The following is a 15,784-nucleotide window of genomic DNA, read 5'->3' on the forward strand; positions in this document are numbered from 1 at the left end:
AGCTTTCTTTTGGTGGTATTTAATCACCCCTGCGGTTTTTATTTTTTAAATAGAGTAACAATTTTGAAAAAAACGCATCATTTTTTACTTTTTGTTATAATAAATATCCCCCCAAAATATATAAAAAAAAATTTTTTCCCTCAGTTTAGGCCGATAAGTATTCTACATATTTTTGGTAAAAAAATCGCAATAAGCGATTATTATTGGTTTGCGCAAAAGTTATAGCGTTTACAAAATAGGGGATAGTTTTATGGCATTTTTATTAATAATTTTTTTAATAGTAATGGTGGCGATCAGCGATTTTTATTGTGACTGCAACATTATGGCGGACACACCTGACATTTTTGACACATTTTTGGACCTTTGCCATTTATACAGCAATCAATGCTATACAAATGCATTGATTCCTGTGTAAATGACACTGGCAGTGAAGGGGTTAACCAGGGGGTGGCAGTGTAGGGGTTAAGTGTTCCTAGGGGCGTGTTACTAACTGTGGGGGGCTGGGCCAATCACATGGAGCAGAGATCAGCATCACTTGTTGCTAGGCAGAATGGGGAGATGCTGTATACAACGGCATCTCCCCGTTCAGCTGCCCCGTGAGACGATCGCGGGTATCCCCGCGGCGATCGAGTCCGCGGGGCCCGCGTCCAGACTCACGGGGGTCCCGACCAGCATGCAAGCGCACCGCCGGCGGCGCGCGCGCGATGGCAGGGCGGCCTTTAAAAATGGACGTACCTGTACACCAATATGCTTGCCCATGCCATTCTGCCGACGTACATCGGCGTGCACCGGTCAGGAACTGGTTAAATCCTTGCATTATACATTGATCACACAGAGGGCATTGTTCTTTTCTCAACTTAAAATGTAACTAAACCCAGCATCCTGGATTCACTATATCTGGTCTTCCACAGTACACAGAACATGGAAATGCAATCAATTTAGTAAAAATAAACTGCTAAATACCTTTTCTCATCAGCAGTATATAGCAGTCTTGTGACTTCTATCAGTGTCTGGTTAAAGCTTGTAGGAGGAGTTTTCATACTGCACTGGCCTGTCTCATCAGGACGGTGGACCCCTGACCCTCTGTCTGGACAGTGCTGATAGGCACTCTCCCAAGAAAAAAAAAAACCCTCTAGCAATACACACCAAACTGAGCATGTGCAGCCTGACTCCATAGATTCTGTCCTATTGGGACCTGTTTTGGAGTTAGTGGAAGAAGAGGACGATCTGTGTATACAGGATCAAACAGCCTTTTTATACAATGTGGAGGATTAACCCCTTAGGTTCCACAGTGAGTATAACAAGCATCGTCGCAATTTTGTTTGGGTACAACATCGCACAGCCGCGGAAGGGGGGTTAACCCCTTAGGTTCCACAGTGAGTATAACAAGCGTGCTTTACTGCATATACAGACTGATTTTACTGTTGTGGGTTTAGTAACACTTTAAGTGGAGTTACTTTAAAAACAAAAGAATGAATCATAGAGTAAGCTGTCTGTAATTCTGATGCATGTGCATACTCCTTACTTGTTCCTGCATAACAATGAATATCAACATCTAAAACACTTTTTCAATTTGGGCGTATTTTAAAGACACCATGGGGTTGATTTACTAAAGGCTAATAAACTGCACTTTGCAGTTGCTCCAGAGCTTAATAAATGTCCAGAAGCTCTGCTGACTTCCGTCATCTAATCATGTGCATGCAAAAAAAATGTTTTTTATTTTTATTTTATTTCCGTTTGGGTATTTGCAAAATGAAGTTTACTTCATTTAGTAAGCTCTGGAGCAAATGCACTTGCAGAGTGCAACTGCACTTTGTAAAGTGTACAAACTTTTTGCCTTTGGTAAATCAACCCCAAACTGTCATTTTTTTTTTTTTTTTTTTTTGCTTTAGCCGCTTCCCGACTGCCTCACGCTGATATACGTCGGCAGAAGGGCACGTACAGGCAAAATCACGTACCTGTACATTGCCCTTTAAGAGGCTGCAGGGGGGTGCGTGCATGCCTGCGGGAAGCTCCGTGAGTCTGGCCGCGGGTCCCGCAGACTCGATCGCTGCCGGGATACCCGCGATCGCCTCACGGAGAGGAAGAACGGGGAGATGCCGTTGTAAACAGCATCTCCTCGTTCTGCCTAGCAACAAGTGACATTGATCTCTGCTCCCTGTGATTGGAGCAGAGATCAATGATCTGTAAAACATAGCCACGCCCCCCACAGTTAGCAACACGCCCCTAGGACACACGTAACCCTGACACTGCCACCTAGTGGTTAACCCATTCACTGCCAGTGTCATTTACTGCAAGTGCTGTATAAATTACAATGGTCCCAAAAATGTGTCAAAAATGTCCCATGTGTCCGCCATGTCGCAGTCATGATAAAAATCGCTGATCGCCGCCATTTAAGAAAATTTTTTATAAAAATGCCATAAAACTATCCCCTATTTTGTAAACGCTATAACTTTTGCACAAACCAATCAATAATCGCTTATTGCAAATTTTTTTTAACCAAAAATATGTAGAAGAATATGTATCGACCTAAACTGAGGAAAAATATGTTTTTTATATATTTTTGGGGGATATTTATTATAGCAAAAAGTAAAAAATAATGCGTTTTTTTCAAAAGTGTCACTCTTTTTTTGTTTATAGCACAAAAAATAAAAACCGCAGAGGTGATCAAATACCACCAAAAGAAAGCTCTATTTGTGGGAAAAAAAGGACGTAAATTTTGTTTGGGTACAATGTTGCACGGCCGCTCAATTGTCAGTTAAATCGACGCAGTGTTGAATCGCAAAAAGTGCTCTGGTCAGGAAGGGGGTCAATTCTTCCAGGGCTGAAGTGGTTAATGGGTAAATGAGAGATTTGTGGTCTTTTTAACCCCAGATCTCTCAATAAAGAGGACCTGTCATGCTTATTTCTATTACAAGGGATGTTTACATTCCTTGTAATAGTAATACAACTAATATAAAACAAACAAAAAAAATAAATGAAGAGACAGTGAAAAAATGAAATAATTAAGAATTTTTTTTTAAAAGCGCCTCATCACTTCTTGCTCACACACAGAAGCTGATGCGTACGTAATTCGTGCCCGCATATGTAAATGGTGAGATATCACTGCAATCGTTAGAGTGAGAGCAATAATGCTGGCAGTAGACCTCCTCTGCGACTCTAAACAGGTAACCTGTAAACATTTTTAAATCATCTCCTATGAACATTTTTAGGGACCATAGTTTGTCACCATTCCATGAGCTTGCACAATTTTAAAGCATTAGGTGTTAGGTATCTATTTATGCCACGTAACATCATCTTTCTCATTATTGAAAAAATTGGGCTAACTTTAGTGTTATTTTTTATTTTTTTTAACATTCATTAAAATGTACTAAAGTGAAGTAAAGTGTTTTATCCCAAAAAATTGCATTTGAAAAACCACTGCTCAAATACAGTATGAAATAAAATATTGCAATGATTGCCATTTTATTCTCTAGGGTCTCTGCTAAAAAAAAATATATAATGTTTGTGGGTTCTAAGTAATTTTCTAGTAAAAAATACTAATTTAAATTTGGAAAAAAAAAAGTTCCAGAAAGGGCCTGGTCAGCAAGTGGCTAGATAAAGTAATACTAAACAATATCCGTATTTTTCAAAAATAATCCATACATATGGATTATACTTAATACTCTGTAATCTATTTTTCATGTAATTTTGTGCAGTGTTTTTCTGCCTCATTGTAACATCCTCTGTGAGAATTCTCTTTTCCCCTTTCCTACATTTCGCTACATTCCAACATACAGTGGGACAATGGAGAATGAATGTATCTAACCTTTAAGCGAAAGGGTATATACGCCGCTCCTTCACCGCTCCTGCCCACTGAAATCAATGGGGCAGTGTGGCTATACCGCCGGCATAGTGCTGCTGCAGCAGCACTTTGCGGTAGTTTTAATCCTTTTGCGGCTGGTTTTTAACCCTTTCTCGGGCGCTAGTGGGGGTAAAAGTGTCCCGCTAGCAGCCAAATAGAGCCACAAAATTGACGCAAAATAACGGCACTTTACCGCCGGCGCACCCACCGCCCCAGTGTAAAAGGGACCTTAAGAGATTCATAGGAGGCTAAGGGCAATACTTGACCTCCAGAAGGTTTTACCGCCTTCGCGACCAGCGCATTTTTTGCTATTCAGCGCTGTGCTATTTTAACCGGAACTTGCGCGGTCATGCAATACTGTACACAAAAATAAATTTTTGTCATTTGTTTCACAGAAATAGAGATTTATTTTGGTGTTATTTGATCACCACTGGGTTTTTTAGTTTTTGCTGTATAAACAAAAAAATACTGAAAAGTTTGAAAAAAAAAACCGCAAGGTCCATAAAGACATGGATGAGTGAGTTTGGGGTTGAAGAACTTGACTGGCCTGCACGGAGTCCTGGCCTCAGCACGATAGAGTACAAACATGCATGCTTGGAAGCAAGGACGAGCCAGAAGCGGTCGATCTTGTAAACTAGCGTCATATTGGAGAATTAACATTTGTGACGTGGAAAATTATGAAATGTCGATATACAGCACACATTCTCTTCTTCTTTAATGGGATAATAATGAAGCTGCTTTGCTGGTGCAAACACATTTTGCAAGGCTTTTTATTCTAGTGATATCAAGAATAATATTATTATGCTTGTTGTTGTTTTTGTTTTGTTTTTTTGGTGTAAGTTACCACAATACCATTTTCCCATAGTTTTTAAGATCAGAGATACAACTATGTTGGTGTCCCTTGTCAATTTTACATTGTATTTTTTAAAATGTAACTGCTTACTCCTAAACTGTCATTTCAAGTAAAACACATAGTCAAGTATTATTCTCCACAATTTTTTTATTGTGCATTAAAAAAAGAAAACAAATACAATTAGACATGCTATCTTCTAACAGAACTTAACCAAAAAGTGCATTCTATGCATCCAAAAATATAGAAAATATAACAAATCAAATCATTATTCAACCAAAAAATAAAATGAAAGCCTCATGCATGTGTCCTGCTTCTCAATATAGGGGGGAAACAATGGCAAGAGTTGGTGAAAGCAGGGGTCCGTCATCCGGAGATAATTCCAAAAATCATCCGAATTATTCTCCTGGAGCTCCTGCAGCAAAGGCATATGACATAATTTGTCACGATTAATAAAGCAATCAATTTTTGGTCTGAGAAATCCCCCTCCTCCTGTTCCTGGACTGGACTTGGGTCAAAGCAATAACTCCAAGGCCAATAATAAATAACATGTTATCTCCTCCGATTCTGCAACATGTCTGGTTGACGAACGGTCGTTCAGAAACAAAATGAAAAGCACGAAATGAAAACCGCAAACTGAAAAGCGCCAAATGAAAAGTGCCAATCAACACTCACCAAACTTCTACTAACACAAAATTAGCAGAAGGAGCCCAAAGGGTGGCGCTAAAGATCTGAAAAACCACGTAGTACGTCACTACGTTTGTGTTTGTTGGCCGACAATTTCTAGTCGTTTGTATGCAAGACAAAATTCAGGCACACGCCTTCAGACTCGCCTTCAGACGAGGTTTTGTCTGTGGAAAATCTGATTGTGTGTATAAGGCATTAGACTGGAATGCCATAAAAGTTCATGTGCGTGTAAATGTCAAACATTTCTATATAAGAGGTTCAGGTAAAATATATGAAATAAAAGCTCTGCTCTCAGAATTGCCAATCCTTGCCACGAGTACCTTGAAAAGTTATATTTATTGATGCACATTTATCGCTTGATGTACAATAAAGTCCTGGTGGGACACTTCCAGAAGAAGGGCACAAATCTTTTTTACCTTCTCACATTTATGATGTGTCTAACCTGTGAACTGAGTGATTTGAATTTTAATTTAAACATTCATCAGAGACCTGTAACTATATTTACAGTAGGATATGGTCCATTACTGTGAAAGAAATGTTGGAAGAGTGCGGATGTGTATACTGTGGAGTTCGCTTGTCTCCGGGTTGCTGAGTATACATAAAGAAAAGAAAAAAACTCTCACACCTGCACATTTAGCTGATTCTCCACATTTCAGGATAGCAGATATCAATACCAACAGAAGAGATCTCAAATGCACAAGATGGTTTAGCAGTCACTTGGTGTTACCATGGCAACCTGTATACCTTCCTTTAAATGCAAAGGTGGAAGTGGCATCAGTAGGATCCTTCAAAGGGAGTGATTGTATAGTCACAATGCAGTTTATCACGGTGGACTATTATTATTATGTTGTATTATGTTTCATGGTAGACCTATCATCCCATATGATCCCATCCCATATCCTTCTTTTCTGACAGTGATAAAATATAATAGCGGCCCGGAAATAAATAACTTCACTGCAGTGGTGTAACTAGAACCTTCAGGGCCCCGATGCAAGAAACCATGAAGGGCCCCCCTGAACCCCAGCCAGGGTCCTTCCCTCTAAGTCCGGCGGTGGAACTCCAGGGTGTGGTCACAGGTATGACCTTTGTGAGCCCTGTAGTTCCACCACTGGTATCAGTATTTTTTTTTATTTTTTTGTTTATTTTTTTTTGCCCCATTGGGGGACTGTCCCTAGGCAGGATGGGGTCCCTGTCCCCAGAAGAGATGAGGTCCTTTTCTCCAGGGCAGATGAAGTTACTGCCCCCAGGTGAGAAGGGGTCCCTGTCCCCAGGGGGAGATGGAGGTGGTATGTAATGGTGTGTGGGGGATGGGGTCCTCTCACTCACCATGACCAAGCTGCAGGCCGCGTACTCATCCATGTTGGCCCAGGCTCCATCCAGTGTGCTGGACGGGCGATCAGCATATCTCCCAGAAAGACCTTTCATCATCTGTGTATGACGGGGGAGGAGGGGGGCTGGCAGACAAGTCTGCAGTGTCCTCCAGGGAGCCGTCTCTCATAGGGCTGCACTGCATCTGTGTGCTTAAAGTTTGTTTACCCGGGAGAAGTATGCAGTGCAGTGTGGGCTGGACTCAGGGGGGCGGGACTCGGGCTGGGGAGAACAGACATCGGACCGAGCGGCAATGCATGGAGCAGGAGAGGGGTACTCTGAGGAGCCGGCCGAGGACACAGGTCATGCGGGGAATGCACAACTAAAGAGAAGCCAGTGCGATAATCGAGCATGGAGCTCTGCTAGTCACCCATCACCTCCAGCCGTGTGCATGGTGCACTGGTACCCCTAGCTGCCTATGCTGCTGCCAGCCATATGTAGAGGGGGCTGCATGGGCCCCCTGCATCACAGGTCCCAGTTGCAGTCGCAACTGCTGCACCCCTTATAGTTACGTCCCTGCTTCACTGTGGGAGTTCAGTTTGATTGATCCTACATGTCAGATCATGTGACTAAATGCCTAGGCTTTTGTTTAAAATGCATTGATGTTTAAATACTAAAACTTGGTTCTCTAACTGGAATTCATGAGTAGTTTAATATGAAAGAGCAAATAGGTAAAAACATGGACCTTTAGCATGTAATTACTGATAAGAAGTAGAAGACCACTGCAGTTCATGTAGCAGTAACTAACTAGGTGTGGCGCTCGGTTAGTCTAGCGACACAGGAGTTTCATATGCAAATCCAGCCCACTCCATTTTCTGGTTGCTGGATTACATTGATGGTGTCATCAGAGTGCGGGGTCTTGGAACAGAAAGAGTTGTTCTGCAGAGGCACTGTGCAATGGATGAAAATTGTGCTTAGCAACGGCTACTAATGCAACTACAACCGACTATGCCCAAAGCTAGCCAAAGCTATTATTTTTTTTTAAATTCTGGAAAAAAATAAAATAAATAAAAGATTCCTCCTTATGTGGATGGAGGAATCTTTCCCTCACAAGCGTGACTTCCCACTGTCATAGTACACTGACCGACAGAATACATTGAATGGATACACTGATCAACAATTCCAGCTTCTCCTTTAGACAGATGTCAATCAAACAATCAACTTTTATAAAGTAGGGATGGCCACAACCCGTCAGTAAAAGCTTAATGTATTACTAAACCCAGGGCCCTGCATTCATTATATCAGGTCTCCCACAGTACACAGAACATGGAAATGGAAATTATTTTACATAGTTACATAGTCGGTAAGGCTGAAAAAAGACAATAGTCCATCCAGTTCAACCTCTGTAGGTGCATGTATGAATGTCTATACTGATTTCCCATATGCCTGTATGTTGTGTCCCTTAAGATGTATATCTAAAGCCTCGTTCACACGATCGGACTTTCCGACAACAAAACCGTGGAATTTTTTTCAAAGGGTGCTGGCTCCAACTTGTCTTGCATACACACGGTCACACAAATGTTGGCCAACAATTACGAACGTAATGACATACAAGACATACGTGATATCTCCATTACAAACCCTAGTTTTACAAGACTGAGCACTTCCAGCTCGTCCTTGATTATGAGCATGCATGTTTGTACTTTGGACTTTTGCCTGATGGACTTGTGTACACACGATTGGAAAGTCCGACAACACACATTTGTTGGCAGAAAATTTTAGAGCATGCTAGCCAACATTTGTTGGCGGAAAGTCCAACAACAAATGTCCGATGGAGCATACACATGGTTGGACTTACCCCCAACAAGCTCACATCCAACATTTCCCATCAGAAATTCCAATCGTGTGTACTCGACATAAGAGTCTTTTAAAGATATCCATAATCTCTGCAGCCACCGCCAATTGTGGGAGAGAGTTCCACATCCCTATTGCCCTAACAGTGAAGGTTTAAGATTAAACAGCTTCTCTTCCAGTCTCATTGTGTGGCCCTGTGTCCTTTTACACTCTCTAGGACTGAATAGTTTATTTCCTATGCCGGGATCCCCCTTGAGATATTTGTAGATCACTATCATGTCCCCTTTTCAATCATCTTTTCTCCAGCGTGAATACATTTTGCGAGTTTATTACTCTGCTTATCTTTGTGTCATACGCAAAGACTGAGACTGAACTATTTTCCCATACTCTATATAATTTATGAATATATTGAATAGAATTGGTCCCAAGACCGAACCTTGGGGTACCCCACTCATCACTCCAGACCAGTCTAAGTACACGTCATTTATCACTACCATTTGGATCCGTTCCCATAACCAGTTTTTTACCCAAGCACAAACCCTATGGTTCAAGCCTGAGGACCTCAGCTTGTAAATTAAGCATTTATGGGGGACTGTGTCAAATGCTTTTACAAAAGTCCAGATACACCACATCCACCGACCTCCCTCTATCTAGATGGCTGCTTACTTCCTCATAGAATGTTAGCAGATTGGCCTGCCAGGAATGTCCTCTCATAAACCCATGCTGAATACCACTAATGATATTCTTTTCCTCAGTAAAGCTTTGCATATAATCCCTAATCATCCCCTCCAATAATTTAACCACTAATGATGTTAGGATGACTGGCCTATAATTCCCAGGAATATGTCTCTGCCTTTTTTTGAGTATTGGCACCACGTTGGCTTTTCTCCAATCAACTGGTACCAATCCTGTCCGTATGCTGTCCACAAAGATTAGGAACAATGGCCGACTATAACATGACTGAGTTCTCTGAGGACTCGCGGGTGTAAGGCATCTGCTCCCGGTGATTTATTTTAAGTTAAATTTATTGAGTCTTTCATTGACTCCGGCCTCTGTTAGTCACGTGGGTATGTCACGTGTTGTGTCACTAACATTAAAGGCTCTGTCGGTAAACCCTTCTTTTTCCTGTGTAAATACTATGCAGAAAAAGGTATTTAGTACAGTTGCCTTCTTTGTGTCATCTGTAACCATCCTCCCATCCTCATCTTTTAAGTGCGCAGTGTGCTCCGATTTTGTCTTTTTACTGTTAATAATATCTAAAAAAAATTTGGGGTAATTTTTACTTTCTTCTGCTATGTGTCTCTCGTAATCTTTTTTAGCTGCCCTGATTGTGATTTTTAATTTCTTATTGCATTTCTTGTAGTGCAGGAATGCTGGTGATGACCCATTACCTTTATATTTTTTAACCACTTAAGGACCGCCGCATGGTAATGTACGTTGGCAGAATGGCACCGACAGGCACAAGCACGTACATGTACGTGCTTGCCCTCCCGCTGGATGCGGCAGTCCGTTTCGCTTCAGAAGCGATCCGGGATGAGGGAATGGCCGTTGGTTTCTGGCCATCCCCTCTTGATCGCTCCTGGCGAATGAGAAGCTTCCCCCTCCTGTGTAGTGTAAACACAGGCAGGGAGGAAGTGATGTCATTCTCCTCGGGGCGGTCTTTTTGACCGGACTGCGAGGAGAACAGAGAAAGTAAGTGCACCAACACTACACTGACATGTAGGTACACATAGGCACACAAATCCCCCCCCCGATCACCCCCCCGATCGGCCCTCCAATCCCCCCCCTCCCAGTCACAGTGTCACTGATTGCAGTGATCATTTATTTACTGATCACTGCATTTGGTGTCAGTTGTGACAGTAAAAACTGTCAGGGCAATTAGTGTTAGGTCCAGGGCAGCCCCTTGCTCCCCCCAATAAAGGTTTAACCCCCTGATTTCCCCTAGAGTTAACCCTTTCATCCCCTTTTGCCAGTGTCACTAAGCAATCGTTTTTCTGATCGCTGCATTAGTGTCACTAGTGCCGCTAGGTAGCTAGTTATTTTTTTAGGTTCACCGCCAGGTTTTTATAGCGCTAGGTACCCCGATATACTACCCAATAATGGTTTTAACCCCCTGATTGCCCCTAGTTAACCCTTTCACCCCCTTTTGCCAGTGTCACTAAGCGATCGTTTTTCTGATCGCTGCATTAGTGTCACTGGTGCCGCTAGGTAGCTAGTTATTTTTTTAGGTTCACCGCCAGGTTTTTATAGCGCTAGGTACCCCCATATACTACCCAATAATGGTTTTAACTCCCTGATTGCCCCTAGTTAACCCTTTCACCCCCTTTTGCCAGTGTCACTAAGCGATCGTTTTTCTGATCGCTGCATTAGTGTCACTGGTGCCGCTAGGTAGCTAGTTATTTTTTTAGGTTCACCGCCAGGTTTTTATAGCGCTAGGTACCCCCATATACTACCCAATAATGGTTTTAACTCCCTGATTGCCCCTAGTTAACCCTTTCACCCCCTTTTGCCAGTGTCACTAAGGAATCGTTTTTCTGATCGCTGCATTAGTGTCACTGGTGCCGCTAGTTAGCTAGTTATTTTTTTAGGTTCACTGCCAGGTTTTTATAGCGCTAGGTACCCCCATATACTACCCAATAATGGTTTTAACTCCCTGATTGCCCCTAGTTAACCCTTTCACCCCCTTTTGCCAGTGTCACTAAGCAATCGTTTTTCTGATCGCTGCATTAGTGTCACTGGTGCCGCTAGGTAGCTAGTTATTTTTTAAGGTTCACCGCCAGGTTTTTATAGCGTTAGGTACATATACTACCCAATAATGGTTTTAACCCCCTGATTGCCCATAGAGTTAACCCTTTCACCAGAGATCACCGTATAAGTGCCACTGGTGACGCTGGTTAGCCAGTTAGTTATTTAGGTTCCCCGTCAGGTTTTTATATAGCGTCAGGGACCCCCATATACTACTTAGTTAACCCTTTCACCAGTGATCACCGTATAAGTGTTACGGGTGACTCTGGTTAGTTAGTTTGGTTTTTATAGCATCAGGGAACCCACCATTTATTACCCAATAAAGGTTTAACCCCCTGATCACCCGGCGGGTGATATCAATTAGGTTTTAGGGTCAGGGTCTGCGTCGCCCCAGGCAGCGCTAGGTTAGTGCCAGTACCGCTAACACCCACGCGCAAAGCATAACCTCCCGTAGTGGTATAGAATCTGAACACATCAATATCTGATCTGATCAGATCTATACTAGCGTCCCCAGCAGTTTAGGGTTCCAAAAAAACGCATTGTTAGCGGGATCAGCCCAGATACCTGCTAGCACTTGTGATTTGCCCCTCCGCCCAGCCCACCAAAGTGCAGTATCGATCGATCACTGTCACTTGCAAAACACTAAACACATAACTGCAGCGTTCGCAGAGTCAGGCCTGATCCCTGCGATCGCTAAAAGTTTTTTTTGGTAGCGTTTTATATTTAAATCCTGAAAGCGGTGCTTGGTTTTCGGGGTCCCGTACATGGCTAGCCTCCCAAAAAGTCCCCCACATGTGGTATCCCTGTACTCAGGAGAAGCAGCAGAATTTATTTTGGGGTGTAATTTCACATTTGCCCATAGCATGTGTGAGCAATATATCATTTAGTGACAACTTTGTGCAAAAAACGAAAAAAAATTGTAATATTCCTGCAACTTGTGGCAAAATATAAAATATTTCATGGACTCAACATGCCTCTCAATAAATAGCTTGGTGTGTCTACTTTCCAAAATGGGGTCATTTGGGGGGGGGGGGGGGGTTTGTGCTATTTTGGCATTTTATGACGTTAGGTAGTGAGGAGTGAAATCAAAATTTTAACCCTTAGAAATCCTGAAGGCAGTGATTGGCTTTCGGGGTCCTGTATGCGGCCAGATTCCCAAAAAGTCCCACATATGTGGTATCCCCATACTCAGGAGAAACAGCAGAATATATTTTGGGGTGCAATTCCCCATATAACTATGGCATGTGTGAGCAATATATCATTTAGTGACAACTTTTTGGAAACTTTTTTTTTTGTGTCATTATTCAATCGCTTGGGACAAAAAAAAATTCAATGGGCTCAACATGCCCCTCAGCAATTTCCTTGGGGTGTCTACTTTCCAAAATGGGGTCATTTGGGGGGGGGGGGGGTTTGTGTTATTTTGGCATTTTATGGCCTTTGAAACTGTGATAGGTAGTGAGGAGTGAAATCAAAAATTTGCACCCTTAGAAATCCTGAAGGCGGTGATTGGATTTCGGGGTGCCGTACGCGGCTAGACTCCCAAAAAGTCCCACATATGTGGTATTCCCGTACTCAGGAGAAGCAGCAGAATGTATTTTGGGGTGCAATTCCACATATAACTATGGCATGTGTGAGCATATAACTATGGCATGGTTTTTGTAAACCTTTTTTTTTTGTGTCATTATTCAATCACTTGGGACAAAAAAAAAAATATTCAATGGGCTCAACATGCCCCTCAGCAATTTCCTTGGGGTGTCTACTTTCCAAAATGGGGTCATTTTGGGGGGGGGTTTGTACTGCCCTGCCATTTTAGCACCTCAAGAAATGAGATAGGCAGTCATAAATTAAAAGCTGTGTAAATTCCAGAAAATGTACTCTAGTTTGTAGACGCTATAACTTTTGCGCAAACCAATAAATATACGCTTATTGACATTTTTTTTACTAAAGACATGTGGCTGAATACATTTTGGCCTAAATGTATGACTAAAATTTAGTTCATTCAATTTTTCTTATAACAAAAAGTAGAAAATATCTTTTTTTTTTTTAATTTTTCAGTCTTTTTCCTTTTATATCATAAAAAATAAATATCACAGAGGGAATCAAATACCATAAAAAGAAAGCTCTATTTGTGGGAAGAAAAGAATGCAAATTTCGTTTGGGTAATTGCGCGGTCATGCAATGTTTGGGTACAACATTGCATGACCGCGCAATTAGCAGTTAAAGCAGTGCAGTGCGAAATTGTAAAAAGACCTCTGGTCCTTAGGCTGACAATTGGTCCGGGGCTGAAGTGGTTAAAGGCCATACTTTTTTCCTTACTGAGGCTACTCACAGTTTAGCCACCCAGGTCTCATTTTCAATGAACTATATTTATTGCACAGTGGAATGCACTGTTTGATACCTTTTTTTGATATGTTCCTAAAGCATTCCGATTTCTCTTCTGTGTTCAATGATTCCAGAATTTGGTTCCAATTAATGTCATGTAGCAATAACCGTAGCTGAGGAAAATTGGCTCATTTGAAATTTAGTGTTTTTGTACTACCCATATGCCTCCTTTTCCTGGGATTTATGGTAAGCGTGATTATCCTATGATCGCTAGATCCCAAGTTGATGCGTATCTCCACATCTGAGATCAGACTGAGATTGTTCATAATTAACTAGTTGCTGACCGCCGGCCGTCAAATGACGGCCAGGCGGCGCAGCTATTGTGGCGGGAGGCCTCCCGTTTAAACAGGGATGCGCGCGATCGTGCGCGCGCATCCCTGTTTCTTCGGTGGCGGCGTGTCATCGCCACCGAAGGGGGTGAACAGCCATTCGTTATGGCTGTTTACCACGTGATCGGCCGTGATGAAGTCACGGCCGATCACAGATGGTCACACCCCCTACGTGCACGGCGCATGCGCGCGATCGCGAGCGCACTGCGCGTGCACGTCAGTGGCGGCGTGTTCCCCCGGGAACACTGCTCGTCACCGACACTGGTAAACAGCCATTGGCTGGCTGTTTACCCACGTGATCGGCTGTGATCCTTTCACAGCCGATCACTAAAATGTAAACAAACCGCGGTAACGGGATGTTACCGGGTTCTCCTCCTCACACACCGATCGTGTGTGAGGAGGAGATTGCGGTAACATCTCGTTACCGCATACAGTGTACACCAAACATACTGATTGCCCCCCCCCCCCCCCCCCAATAAAGAGGACCTGTCACCACCCCTCATAGTACCTGTCAATCACAGTCCATCAGAGTACCTGTCACAGTCCATCAGAGTATTTGAGTACCTGTCCCAGCCCATCAGAGTACCCGAGTACCTGTCCCAGCCCATCAGAGTACCCGAGTACCTGTCTCAGCCCATCAGAGTACCCGAGTACCTGTCCCAGCCCATCAGAGTACCTGTCCCAGCCCATCAGAGTACCCGAGTACCTGTCCCAGCCCATCAGAGTACCCGAGTACCTGTCCCAGCCCATCTGAGTACCCGAGTACCTGTCCCAGCCCATCTGAGTACCCGAGTACCTGTCACAGTTCATCTGAGTACCCGAGTACCTGTCCCGGCCCATCAGAGTACCCGAGTACCTGTCCCGGCCCATCAGAGTACCCGAGTACCTGTCCCGGCCCATCAGAGTACCCGAGTACCTGTCACGGCACATCAGAGTACCCGAGTACCTGTCACGGCACATCAGAGTACCCGAGTACCTGTCACGGCACATCAGAGTACCCGAGTACCTGTCACGGCCCATCAGGGTACCCGAGTACCTGTCACGGCCCATCAGGGTACCCAAGTACCTGTCACGGCCCATCAGGGTACCCGAGTACCTGTCACAGTCCATTAGAGTACCGAGTACCTGTCACAGTCCATTAGAGTACCGAGTACCTGTCACAGTCCATTAGAGTACCGAGTACCTGTCACAGTCCATTAGAGTACCGAGTACCTGTCACAGTCCATTAGAGTACCGAGTACCTGTCACAGCCCATCTGAGTACCCGAGTACCTGTCACAGTTCATCTGAGTACCTGTCACCGCCCTTCAGAGTACCCAAATACCAGTCACCAAACCATCAGAGTACCTGTCACCAGGCCATCAGAGTACCTGAGTACTTGTCACCAGGCCATCAGAGTACCCGAGTACCTGTCACCAGGCCATCAGAGTACCCGAGTACCTGTCACCAGGCCATCAGAGTACCCGAATACCTGTCACCAGGCCATCAGAGTACCCGAGTACCTGTCACCAGGCCATCAGAGTACCCGAGTACCTGTCACCAGGCCATCAGAGTACCCGAGTACCTGTCACCAGGCCATCAGAGTACCCGAGTACCTGTCACCAGGCCATCAGAGTACCCGAGTACCTGTCACCAGGCCATCAGAGTACCCGAGTACCTGTCACCAGGCCATCAGAGTACTCGAGTACCTGTCACCAGGCCATCAGAGTACCCGAGTACCTGTCACCAGGCAATCAGAGTACCCGAGTACCTGTTCCAGTCCATCTGAGTACCCGAGTACCTGTCA

The sequence above is a fragment of the Lithobates pipiens genome, unplaced genomic scaffold (assembly GCF_037356315.1).
Source record: "Lithobates pipiens isolate NorthernLeopardFrog02 unplaced genomic scaffold, aLitPip1_a1.2 Scaffold_16, whole genome shotgun sequence".
Classification (NCBI taxonomy): Eukaryota; Metazoa; Chordata; class Amphibia; order Anura; family Ranidae; genus Lithobates; species Lithobates pipiens.